Source organism: Macaca thibetana, chromosome 5 (assembly GCF_024542745.1).
Source record: "Macaca thibetana thibetana isolate TM-01 chromosome 5, ASM2454274v1, whole genome shotgun sequence".
NCBI lineage: Eukaryota > Metazoa > Chordata > Mammalia > Primates > Cercopithecidae > Macaca > Macaca thibetana.
In genome coordinates, this window is record NC_065582.1 from 135,467,741 (window position 1) to 135,481,645 (window position 13,905).

The window sequence follows — 13,905 nt, forward strand, 5'->3', positions numbered from 1 at the left end:
TGGTCCACCCTAACCAGAGCCATGCAGGCAGGAGAATTCTGGGACATGTAGTTCAGTCTAGCCAAGTCTAGCCAAGTCGACAATTATAAAGCCACCACTCCTAAGGAAGACGCAGAGCAGGGATTTGACCATAGGTGGTCAGGAGTCGCAGGCTCCACTCTTAACTGTTACTCTATTTTACCTCCTTGGGGTACCCAGGTTGGTCTTGAATTCCTGGGCTCAAGTGATCCACTGCCTCTGCTTCTCAAAGTGCTGGGATTATAGGCATGAACCACTTTGAGAAGCAGAGGTGCCATAAAGTTATTTTTAACTCAGGTTTATTTACAAAGAAAATGTATCACAGACCTTACGTAGTTCTGGGCCACGAGGCTGCCTCAATGAACTTTCCATCTATTGAGCTTATGGTAAATGTTCCACCATCTTCTAATTGGAATCTACACTAATGGCCAAATAATACGTAGACTCGAAAGTATGTATGCTTTACAAAAAAGTTACACTTACATTAACATACCTGATTCTATCCTGAAGTGGAGCCAAAAGTCTCTGTAGTTTGTTTAACAGATTCAAAATAGTAGAGAGAAAATTTCAGCAAATCACCGTACTATTTTGCTGTCTTCCCTCCCAAACAATGCAGCAGCTGAGTGGTGGCTGGACTGCCAGATTCTGGGGGTGCTGGTCTGCCCGGGATTTTCATAGTTTAGTGCAGAAACTCCCATGCCCTGGCAAACCAGGAGGTTTGGTCACCCTAGCTGGGGGATAAGCAGACCTTACATGCCCACCTAGGAAGGTCTGAGTTTATCAGTACGGTAGCATCATGAACACACAGGCACCAGGTACAGCTTTCCAGAAGCCTCTTTTCTCAAAGAAGAAAAGACAAGATCATAAGCCCCATAAAATGGCAGATTTGCCACTGGATCCAGTTGCCTTGTGCTTTCCTCATCACTCACACTGTGGTGGGCGTGAGCTGGAGTTCCAGGCCCTCCAGACCAGGGTTGAGGGTTTTTTCACCTCAACCTGCAAAAGAGACACCCACAGAGCTTTTCCAGTCTGCAGGTGCCTTAGTGCAGGAAGTTGTCTCCTGGTTCTTTTCCTGGAACATGCCGGAAGGTTGGTGTGCAGGTTGCACATGGTAAATCCAGTCCCACATGCCTATCTCCCTAAGCCTTTGGAGTCTCTCTTCCATATTGTGACAGGAAAGCTCTCTAGTAAGTGCGCTCATGTGAATGAATTTAGCCTGCTCTAGTGTTCTATTCCATTATTCTTGTTTGAACGTCTTTAGGATGTACTTCCACACATGTTCCCCAGGTCTCTGAAGATACACATTAGAAAAGTGTGGCAATTCTTTTGGCGTATAAACTATTTCTTCCTGGGTCATGGTGGGTCCCTGTCCTACTGGAACGTGCTGAGATTTGGCAATAATCATGAGTCTAGTGGCAACACGGGGTGGTTGTGGTAGATTTAGAGCAGAATGAGTAACTCCTTTTAAGGCATTTGTCTCCAGATGAGCTTATCACAGATATTTAAGCAGAGGAAAGCTAGTCTTCTACCGAGAGCAAGCTACTTCCACAGGAGAGGGAAGCTCAAAACTATGCATTCAACTCTTGTTGTAAGTCAGTGACCCACACTCTTAAATTGTATGTTTAATGTTTTAGTGTTATGCCCAGACCATTTGTTCCCCAAAGAAGACCACCAGAGTCCAGAGTCAAAGCCAAGCGGCAAGGATCTTTACTACAAGTTCGAACCTGGTCCCTCCTTTACACAGTATACAAGAGGGCCCCGATCAATGCGAGCGTTTGCTTTTTATAGCCCGAAAGTTGCAGGGGAACAAAGAAATTCTTTTGGCTCCCGCGCTTTCAGTAACCTTGAACGGCTGTCTCCTTATCGGAGACTTTCCAGGTGGTGTTCGTACTGGGCTCAGGGAGTTTGAGAGATATATGGCAGTATGTGGTGGGATGGGAGGATGGGATGTGTTTGTACTAGGCTCAGGGAGTTTCGAGCCCGGGGGCTGAGGAATGTGCCCAGCTCCTTTCATTAGCAGTATCAGCCCTCTGGCTGTAAGCAATAAAAGATTCTTTTAGGGCTATCCTCAAAGCTCTGTGGTCCGCTAACGATGACTTGAGCTGAGAGTTAAAGGATTTGGGCTTGTCATTTTTCTTTCTGCTAATACTAAAGTATGCTCAGAAAAGTCCGTCTCACAGCACATCCCTTACAGTCATCATGTACTGCCGCAACAGTTAGTTGCAACTGCCATTTTGGCTCCTAAGACACTTGCTTCAGTTATAACTTCATTACAATTAGCCACAAGTGCTAGCTTGATGTGTGATGTCCCTGCACGCCACAGGTCACTAGCTTCCCATTTCCCATTGCTAAGGAGCTCAGTGCTGTGCTGAACTCCAAGGACAGGGTCAACCCTCAGATCCCGTCTCCGCAGGTCTATCTCCTAGGACTGCTCCCAGCACCAGTTTGTGGCAGTTGGATTCTGTACTAGTCCAGAATCGGAGTATAATTTGAACAGGGAAAGTTTAATAAATAGAATTATTAACTAGAGGAGGGAAATAACTAAAAGGGGTAAGCAGAATGCTAAAGAATACTCTAGAGCTGAGAAAAGTACTTGAGGAAGAAGCAAACTTGGAAGGGATTCCTCTCGTCAAGCTGGAATTCAAGCTCTGCTGGAGAAGGAGTGGCTGCAGTCCACTGGAGGGTGGACAAGTTTGCTGGGTTGACCCAGGCCAGAGGCAGTCTAAGTCACTGGACAGGCAGGTAATATTCTTCTAGGGAGTAGGGGGACAGAAGCTGGCCAGAAAACCACAGTTAGGACAAGCAAGTGGGAAACATGTCTCCGGAATGTACGTGGGAAGGTTGGGAAACCACTCCAAGGTGTAGGAGGGCTGAGGCTAGCGGATGGACCTGTGCAAAGATTGAGGGCATCAAGAACCCCTTTACTGACTGCTTGTCATGAGGCCTGGTGTTAGGAGGGCTGCAGCCGGGTGGTCACAGAGCTGGAGCTGCTGGCTTGCCAAGGGACTGTGCCCTCTCTGTGCACACTGGTATGTTACTTTGCTAGGTCTCCCACAACAGAGGACCACAGACTGGGGGGCTTCAGCAACAGAAATGTATTTCCTCACAATCTGCAGCTAGAAGTCCAAGATCAAGGTGTTGGTGGGGCTGGTTTCTTCTGGGGACATTTTTCCTTGGCTTGTCTTCCCCCAGTGCCTTCACATGTTTCCTTTTGTGTGAGTCTGTGTCCTCATCTCCTCTTCTTGTAAGGACATGAGGCATATCAAATTAGGGCCCACACTAGTGACCTCATTTAACCTTAATCACCTCTTTAAAGACCCTATCTCCAAACACAGTAGCATTCTGAGGTACTGCAGGTTAGGATGTCAACATGAATTTTGGGGGGACACAATTTAGCCTGTAATAGTTGGGGAGGAGCATTACTGGATGTCCCTGCCATACGTTGCATACAGCCAGGAGCAGAAGCAAGAAGCCAGTGGAAGCACACCTGACCAGGAAGAAGCCCATTCCTCCCGCAATGTCCCTCTAGCGCCCTCTACTGAAAAAGTCTGACACCCCGCTCACTGCAAAGGAGAAATGTCTACAGGATTCAACTCCACTATTGCAGAGTAGATAATGAAGGACGGATTGAGAGCTAAGAGGCAATAAATTAATAACTAGCACACTGGTTCCTCAGCTTTCCCAGCATTTCTGTGAGTTTTCTAATGTCCTCTAGAGAAAATGTGTGCCTAAACTGAGCGGTTTACAACTGAGAACACTGGCAAATTTGTAGTTTCCCACTTTTTTTTTTTTGACAGTAGTTGTGCATTATGGTACCTTCAAGCGGTCATTTTGGGAGGAATAAACAAATTTTCCCTGGGATTTTACTATTATGATAAGTATAAATTAAAAATTATCTCCATTTAGCTTGGCATGGTAATGGGCTGTGGAAACAAGACCAGAAATCCAGCTTTTCCGTTGTTCCTTGTATCTGCCCGATTCATTCCCGCTTCAAGGCTGATACACTTGCTTTTCCTCCTTCCTGGAACTCTCTTCCGTCAGGTATTCACATAACTTCCTCCCTCACGTCAATTAAACCTCTGTTCAACTGTCACTCGGAAATCCCTCCTTAGTACTCTATCAAAAATAGCCTCATTTCCCCAAAACTCTCTTTCACCAGGCTTTAGTTTTCCTTATAACAACTTACCACCATGTTATATTACTTAAAGTAGCCTATGTACTTATTTACCTGCAGAGTTATTCACTTATTATTAAAATGCAAGTTCTAGGAGGGTAGGGATATGTCTTGTTCATTGAGGTATCCTCAGAACCTAGAATAGTGTATGGCATATAATAGGTACTTGATAAATATTGATTAAGTGAAGGACCGTAGGTTTCAGAAGAGAATTGGTTTTTCCAGAACACAACTCCACATGCAGGCATATCTACAGCAATGAAAATTTAGCCCCAACTTAATTAGGATGGCAACGATATAATTGTGTTTTGATTATTCTCACCCTCACTTGGTAAAAATGACTTTCGTTCACTTTTTAAAAATGGTGGTATGGTTAGCATACAGTAAAATTCACCTTTTGTGTGTGGGTACAATCCTAAGAGTTTTGGCAAATGCCTGTAACTATGTAAAACCATTGCAATCAAGATATAGAACAGTTCCATCATCGTCCAAAATCTCCTCTTTCCCTTTTGTAGTCAGATACTCCTCTGACCTCCAGTCCCTGGCAGCCACTGATCTGTTTTCTGTTCTTAATAGTTTTGCTTTTTTCAGATTATCACACAAAGGGAATCAGGTAGTATATAGTTTTCTGGGTCTGCCTTCCTTCACCTAGCATAATGCATTTGAGATTCATGCATTTTGCTACATATATCAGCTGTCTGTTCCTCTTTATTGCTGTATAGTATTTCATTATACATACGAAACAAACTATGTATCATAGTTTGTTTATTCTTTCACCAGTTAAAGGACATTAAAGTTTTATCTTTTTTTCCAATTTGGGATTATAATGAATCAAGCTATTAATAACATCCATGGACAAGTTTTTGTGTGAATATAAATTTTCTTTCCTCGTGGGTAAATACCTAGGAGTGATTTTGCTGAGTCATATACTCAGTGCATAGTCAACGATAAGAAATTGCCAAGCCAGGCTGGGCGCGGTGGCTCACAGCTGTAATCCCAGTACTTTGGGAGGCCGAGGTGGGTGAATCATTTGAGGAGTTCGAGGTGGGTGGTCCCAGCTACTTGGGAGGCTGAGGCAGGAGAATCGCTTGAACCCGGGAGGCGGAGGTTACAGTGAGCCGAGATCACGCCACTGCACTCCAGCCTGGGTGACAGAGCAAGACTCTGTCTTAAAAAAAAGAAAGAAATTGCCAAACTGTTTTCCAAAGTGACAATACCATTTTGCATTTCTACAAGCAATGTATAAGAGTTCCAGTTACTCTACATCTTCACCACCATTCGCTATAATGTGGGATGGCTATGGACTTTGGAAATAAGACTAGAAATCTGGCCTTCTTGTTACCTGAATCTGCTTCATTCATCCCTGTGTCAAGGCTTATGCACTTGCTGTTCCATCTTCTTGGAACACATTCACGTGTGTTAGTATAACTTCATTCACATTTTATTTTAAAGGAGAGCCTATCTATGTACACATAAAGACCAGTTAAAAACAGAATGAAGAAAATCAGAAACATAAATCCATGAATGAGGAAAAATTATAAAATTGTATGCCTTTCCCTGCATTCTTCACCATGTGTCAGAGATCTGAACAATTTTCAATTAGTAATTAATTAATCTGTGCTAAAAATTTTTTTATTTGTAACATGTTTTTAAGTGGATTTGTTTAAAATATTCAGTGTGTATTTTGGCCTGGCACAGTGGTTCATGCCTGTAATCCCAGCACTTTGGGAAGCCAAGGCAGGCAGGTCACCTGAGGTCAGGAGTTCGAAACCAGCCTAGCCAACATGGTGAAACCCTGTCTCTACTAAAAATACAAAAATTAGCCAGGCGTGGTGGCAGGCACCTGTAATGCCAGCTACTTGGGAGGCTGAGACACAAGAATCGCTTGAATCCTGGAGGCAGAGGTTGCAGTGAGCCGAGATCTTGCCACCGCACTCCAGCCTGGGACACAGAGTGAGACTCTGTCTCAAAAATAAAATAAAATAAAATATTCAGTGTGTATTTTTAGCAGTGTTTAAAAAATACTGACCAGAGCCATAAACTTTCTCCAGATTCTAAAGTGTGTCTTTAACACTTTCCTCTCTTCAAGGAAATGACGTAAACCAAGAGCAATTTATATTTATGAGGCATTCCTGCAATGGGACATGACCTCTGATCCCAATAATTCTTTCACAGATGCTGTGTTGACATTTCTATTGCTTAAGTATAAAGCAAGTAAAAGCCATGATTATTTCAGTTTGTTACTATGCCAACGCTGCCTAAGAAAAAAATTACTAACTTGAATTTTCAAGATTGTTCAAGAGTTTTAAACCAGGTAAACAAATATAAATCTAGTTAACATTTGCATGCACTACTTTCCATTTCTTTACACTGAATTTATACTTTATTAATGGGGAGGATATCCCTATATATATATATTTTTTAATATTTATGTATTTTTTGAGACGGAGTCTTGCTCTGTCCCCTAGGCTGAAGTACAGTGGCATGATCTCAGCTAACTGCAATCTCTGCCTCCCGGGTTCAAGCAATTCTCCTGCCTCAGCCTCCTGAGTAGCTGGGATTACAGGCATCTGCCATCACGTCAGGCTAAGTTTTGTATTTTTAGTAGAAACAGGGTTTCACCATGTTGGCCAGGCTGGTCTTGAACTCCTGACCTCAGGTGATCCACCCTCCTCAGCCTCCCAAAGTGCTGGGATTACAGGCCTGAGCCACTGTGCCTGGCCTTGTTTTTTTTTTTATTTTTTGAGACACATCTGAGTCACTGTTGCTGGTGGGATATCCGTTTTAAAATTCATCTATAATTTTTACAAATTCCCCACTGTTTGTCTCCACCTTTCCCCCACACCCTAAATTGACACCATTTAAGAAACTCAGGCTTAGAAACTGAATGTTAAAATTGTTCTCCTGAAATAGAACCTGAAAAATCAGCTTCCTCTTAAGTGAATAGTTCCTCATAGAAGGTTTCCGGAAAGATAAATCCTCTGGAGAAGAAAAAGAGTGCCAAAAATGCCTGAAGGCAATGAATCACATACTATGCTATCAAAAGCTTTATATACGTGATTCATTCCACAAATATTTATTGAGAACTTACTATGTACTGGGCAGTATTCCAGACACTGGAAATAAAGTATGATGATTCAAACAGAAAATAGCTGTGCCCTCATGAAGTTAGGTTCCTGTTAGTGAGGACACACACCAAAGAAAATAAGTAAAACAAGTTACAGTCATGTGCTACACAATAATGTTATGGTCAATGATGGGATACATGTAGGGCAATGGTCCCATAAGATTATATTGTATTTTCACAGTACCTTTTCTGCGGTTTTTTTTTTTTTTTTTTTTTTTTTTTTTTTTTTTTTTTTAAGGCAAGGTCTTACTCTGTTACCCAAACTGGCATGCAGTGTTGTGATCACTGCAGCCTGTACCTCCTGTGTTCAAGTATTCCTCCCACCTCAGCCTCCCAAGTAGCTGGGACTACAGCTATGTGCCATCACATCCAGCTAATTTTTGTATTGTTTGTAGAGATGGGGTTTAGTCATGTTGCCTGGGCTGGTCTTGAACTTCTGGGTTCAAGTGATCCTCCTGCCGTGGCCTCCCAAAGTGGTGGGATTACAGGTGTGAGCCACCACACCCAGCCCTTTTCTGTGTTTAAATATGTTTAGATATACAAATACTTACCATTGTGTTACAATTACCTACAGCATGAAGTAGGTATGCTGCACAGGTTTGTAGCCTAGGGGCAGTAGACTATATACCACGTAGCCTAGGTGTGTAGTAGGCTAGACCATCTAGGTTTGTGTACATGAACTCCATAACGTTTGCACAGGGATGAAATTGCCTAATGATGCATTTCTCAGAAAGTATCTCCATCTGTAAGTGACACATGACTGCATATCATACGTTTTAATACAGAGAAAAATAAAGCAGCGAGAGAGAAAAAGAAGTTTGTGTAATCGTATGTGTTAAGTTTTAGAAAATGAAGACAACGGTTTCACTGAGTTGGTGACCTTTAGGCAAATACTGAAGGAGGTGAGGAAGTAGCCATGGCAACATCTGAGAAAGCATTCCAGGAAGCCCAACGAGGCCAGAAGGCTGCAGCGGCACTGGCGAGGGAGGGAGTGGATGAAGAGCCAGGAGGCAGCAGGAGCCAGCTCACTGAGGGTCCTTCAGCCATGCTGAGGGCTTTGGCTTTACGCTGGGAGAAACGGGGACGTGTGAAATGGGGAGGTTCTGAGTAGAGGCATGACATACGCTGACTTTGGTTGTAGCAGGATCAGCCTGGCTGCTATGGTGAGGACACATGAAAGGGGGCAAGGGAGAGGGAGTGAGACCGGTTAGGATGCTATTGCATTAATCCAGTGGGGAGAAAATGGGGACTTGGCCAGGGTGGCAGCTGAGGAGGTGGTAGGAAAAGATTAGATTCTGCATGTGTTTTGAAGGTAGAACCAACAGTCTTTTCTAATGTCTTGAATATGGAATGTGGGAAAAAGGCATTATGGTTGATTCCAAGGTTTTGGTCGGAGCAAAAGGAAAAGTAGATACCATTAATGAGATGGCGAGGAGGGTGGGAGGAGGAGGTTTGAGACTGAGGTCAGGAGTTCACAATATATTGAATTGGAGGTGCCTATTTGGCATTCATGTTGAAATATCAAGTAGGCAGTTCAATATTCATTTCTGCCAAGTGCAAGTTCAAAAGGGAAGTTAAGGCTGGAGGTGCACATTTGCGAGTAATCAGGGTACAGATAACATTTAAAGTCAGGAGTTTAGATGAGATCATTTTCTCACGCAATTCTTAAAACACTAGCATGTGGAAGATACTATTTTAATCCTCATTTTAGATATAAAGAAACTGGCTGGAGAGGTTTAAATAGTTCACTCTAAGTCATTCAGTTAGTAACGGTAGGGACTTCAATGTTCATTCTTATCTCTACGAGAGAGTTTTCAAACTGGGCTCTGTGACAATCCTAAAAGAAAGGAAGGCACAGTTTAAGGGCACTGTCTCTGATTTCCATCTGTATGCATTTGTTGGGGTTTTATGTACGATTTTACTTGGAAAAAAAAAAGTATTTATGCTGAGTGAGGTGACTCATGTCTGTAACCCCAGCACCTTGGGAGGCTGAAGCAGGAGGACTGCTTGAGCCTAGGAGTTCAAGACCAGCCTGGGCAACAAAGCAAGACCCTGTCTCTACAAAAAGAAAGAAAGAAAGAGAGAGAGGCCAGGCGCAGTGGCTGATGCCTGTAATCCCAGCACTTTGGGAGGCCAAGGTGGGCGGATCACTTGAGGTCAGGAGTTGGAGACCAGCCCGGCCAACATGGTGAAACCCTGTCTCTACTAAAACTACAAAAATTAGCCAGGCATGGTGGCACACGCCTGTAATCCCAGCTACTGATTCTGAGCTTATTGAAGGTAGAAACTGTCTAATTCATCTCTGCATTTGCAGCAACTAGCCTGTGCCTGCACATAGATGTTCAACAAATGTTTGATGACTGTCTGAATAATACATATTAATTGGAACAACTATAAAAATGTTAAATATGCTGCCTTCTCCATGGAAGAGATAGTTCAGTATAAAGCATGAAATCCAAAATCCCATCACAGTTAATAAAATGATGATCTTGTAAAATGAGAGCACAAGTCTGTCAGATATCAGATCTTGGGGATATAACCAATGAACGAGACAGCGTACATCAACAACAATAACCAAATGGGCAAAGATATGAAGGCAACTTACAAAGAAGAAATAAAAATGCTCTATAAACACTTTGAAAAAGATCAACTACTTTAATAATCACAGAGTTGTGAGTGAAACCACATATTATTCTTGCCTACGTGTCAAGGTTTTAAAAATAGTATCTCTTCATATTGGCCAAGGTCTGAGAAAGAGGCTCTCATGCACTGCTATTAGCAATGTGTACCTTTCTGTAGGGTAATTTGAGAAAATGAATCCAAAACCTTTAAAATGTGCATACCACCATACTCCACCCTCCACACCTACCCTCCAGTCCCTGGAAATGTACATGCACATACACGAAGACATTCTGCTTCTAGGATTTTTCCTAAGGAAATATTCACAGACATGTCCAATGATACAAATCTATTCATGGCCCTAGTGCTTGTAAGAAGGAAAAAAATGCAAATATTGAAATGCTATGCATTCAATGATAGGATTAATTACATTGCAGTGGGTACATATAATAAAAACCTATGCAGCCAAAAAACACCAATATATTGAAAGAAGCATAGGCCGGGCACGGTGGCTCAAGCCTGTAATCCCAGCACTTTGGGAGGCCGAGACGGGCGGATCACGAGGTCAGGAGATCGAGACCATCCTGGCTAACACAGTGAAACCCCGTCTCTACTAAAAATACAAAAAAACTTAGCCGGGCGAGGTGGCAGGCGCCTGTAGTCCCAGCTACTCGGGAGGCTGAGGCAGGAGAATGGCGTGAACCCGGGAGGCGGAGCTTGCAGTGAGCTGAGATCCGGCCACTGCACTCCAGCCTGGGTGACAGAGCGAGACTCCGTCTCAAAAAAAAAAAAAAAAAAAAAAAAAAAAAAAAAATATATATATATATATATATATATATATAGAAAGAAGCATTAATGACATGGGAAAATATTAAGTGAAAAAAGTAGATTTTAAAAAAGAAGTATAGTATAACCTCCGCCTCCCAGGTTGAAGAAATTCTCATGCTTCACTCATCCTCCTGAGTAGCCGGGATTGAATTACAGGCGTGTGCTACCAAGCCCGGCTAATATTTTTTGTGTTTTTAGTAGAGACAGGGTTTCACCATGTTGGCCAGGCTGATCTCAAACTCCTGACCTCAAGTGATCCCCCTGCCTTAGCCTCCCAAAGTGCTGGGATTACAAGCATGAGCCACCATTCCTGGCCTGATTCATTTCTAAAGTTAAAAATTAGTTACTGTATGCCAGCAGCTATATTAAATGTGTTGCATAGTCTCTAAATTATACATTAACCCAAAGAAATAGGCGTCACCATTGATACAGGGCAAATGAGCTCCCAAGTGGAGCTTAGTCCATGAGGGTTCTTGGCTTTGCCCGGGAAAGAAGGGCAAAGGGCAAGCCAGAGGTAGAAGAAAACACCTTTATCGAAAAGGCAGTGTTAGCTCCAGTGTTGTTAGAGCTGTGACTGCTCCTGCAGAGTGAGGCCACCCGGTGGGCAGAGAGTAGCATTACTTATATCCTTATATAGTTTTGATGATATGTACATGAAAATGTTTTTATAACGTTACCTTACATAGTCAACTTTTTGTATGTAGTTGAACAGCATTAATAATTTCTAATGGTTGCACCTAACACCAGGTCTGACAAATAACTCTAATGTTAGTTCACCTGATGTACAAAAATTACAAATGTTTACTGAGTGCTTACAGTGTGGTATATTGGGGGTATTTCAATGATTAAGACAAACAAGGTCCCACTTATCATGAAATCTCCATTCTCGCAAGGGAAGACAGATAATTTTTAAATCCATGAGAAAGGTATTATGATTATACCTATTTGAGTATTTGAGTCACAGAAAGGTCAGGAAACTTTCCCAAGATCACCCAACTGGTAGGCAGGTGTTAAAGCAGATTCCAACCCTGGCAAGCTGTCGTCATAACTTTCTTACTTCCTGCTCCCCTGGCACCCACCAGCCTAGAGAGAGAACCAGCCCAGAGGGTGGAGGGTGTACTTTTAGTTGGAGGAAACAGTAGGGTGAGGCCAGATTATAAAAATCTGGTAGAGGTGTTAAACAATTTAGCAAAGAAATCTGGGAAGAGGGAGAGGCAGCCCTTGTGATGTGGTATATTGGGGACATTTCAATGAGTAAGACATACAAGGTCCCTCTTATCATGAAATCTCCATTCTCACAGGGGAAGACAGAACATTTTGAAATCCATGAGAAAGGTATTATGATTATCCCTGAGTGAGTCACAGAGAGGTCAGGGAACTTGCCCAAGGTCACCCAACTGATAGGTATTAAAGCAGATTCCAACCCTGGCAAGCTATGGCCATGACTGGCGTTCATAACTCCTGCTCCACTGGCACCCACCAACTGCTCTGGGAATTCAGAGGGCAGGTCAGTTAGAGCTGGAATAGTTGTATTCATTTTGTTTTTAGACCCTGTGGCTCCCATCCTATCTCCACCCCCATCATGAATTTGTGGTAGATCATTGACCACAGTTTAAAAAGTTCTTTCACATGATTTCTATTGAAAAACTCACAGTGACTTTGACGCAGAAGAGTAGGGCAAGGACCCTCCCCGCTGAACAAATTCCCAAGGCGATGCTGGTCATTTCAACTATCACAAACTCCTGCAATGCTCCTTTCAATTCTCCCAGGGACTGACACTCCTGATCTAGATGGATGACTGCTGTGTGTCTTTCCAACTCGAGTTGCAAGTCTGTGATTCTAGAGACTAATAATGTACTTGATCGTTTTTTCTTTTTTAAAATCTGTTCCTTACCCATTTATATTATTTTTTCAGTGTTTCTACTGGGAGAAGGAAGGAAAATGAAAAAGAATTAAAATAATTCAATTACGTTTAAGCAGCTTTTTGAGAATAAGCTTTTTGAGCATATATGAACTAATGTTATGTTCTCTTGTCCCATGGATCACAAAAAAGTTGCAGGACTTTTAGTGATTTAAAAATTTGCTCTATTTTTAACTTTCATAAACTAAGGAGAATGTTGTAAAATTGAACTACATTGTACTCGCCCATCTTTAACTGGAAAGGGTTAAGATGTTTTAAGCATTTTAAAACATAGGGTCATATCTGTAAGAAAACAGAAACCAACACACTTAAACTCTGTCTATTCTGTTAAAATCAAAGTCAATCATATTTCCTCAAAAGTAGGGTACTATGTTCCTAATTCTTCTTCCCTTCAACTCACTGCTGCTATAGCAAAGTTACAGCTGCAACAACTGACCCAAGTCATTTTCAGTGACTCAGTATTTGCTGAGTAAACAGTTAATTTTTCCTATGCTTGTCAGTGCCTGGCATATGTAAGTGCTGTTAGCTGCATCATCTTCATCATCGTCGTCGTCATCACGCAATTTTATATTTACTGCTGCCTACACCCACATATACAAATGACTGTCTGCCCTATAGCCTACTGTCTATGAGAGCAATTTAAATCAAGTAAGACATATTTTAGGTTGCTAATGTTAAGAGCTGAAGAGAAAAAGAAAAAAAAAAGCAAGGGGACAGGAAGTATGGGTGGTATATGTGAGATTTTTGAAGGTGGCTAAGAAAAGCTTCTTAGAAAAGGTGACATTTAAGAAAGGTTCTGCAGTGAAGAAGTAAGACATGATCTGGGGAGAACTTTCCAGACAAAGTGAAGAGTAAATGCAAAGGCCTTGGGGTAGGAGTCTGCCCAGCCTGATTAAGGAACAGTGAGGCCAGTGGGGCTGCAGGTATGAGTGTGGGCAGTCAGACACGAGGCCAGATCACGGAGGGCCTGGCAGGTGGTAGGACTTTTGTTTTGTACTGAGTGACCTAGGGAGATCCTGGAGGGTTCTGGGGAGAGGAATGACATGACCTTACTTAGGTTTTAAGAGAATTACTCTGGCTTCTGTGTTGAGAACATTCTGAAGGTGAGGGTAGGTAAGGGAAAAAACAGTAAACATTTAAGTATCACTATCCTATAAACTATAATGGGATAAGATAAAAAAGATATAGACAGAAAATCAAGGTAGTCTCTGGTGACTG

The 13,905-nt window shown here is 42.4% G+C and overlaps 1 protein-coding gene across 3 annotated transcripts in view; it reads left to right on the forward strand.

The window, feature by feature from the left end:
* The window catches only part of MRPS18C (mitochondrial ribosomal protein S18C), an 856,900-nt gene that overhangs the window by 645,653 nt on the left and 197,342 nt on the right, over nt 1-13,905 (forward strand). The gene's annotated exons all lie outside the window — the stretch shown is intronic.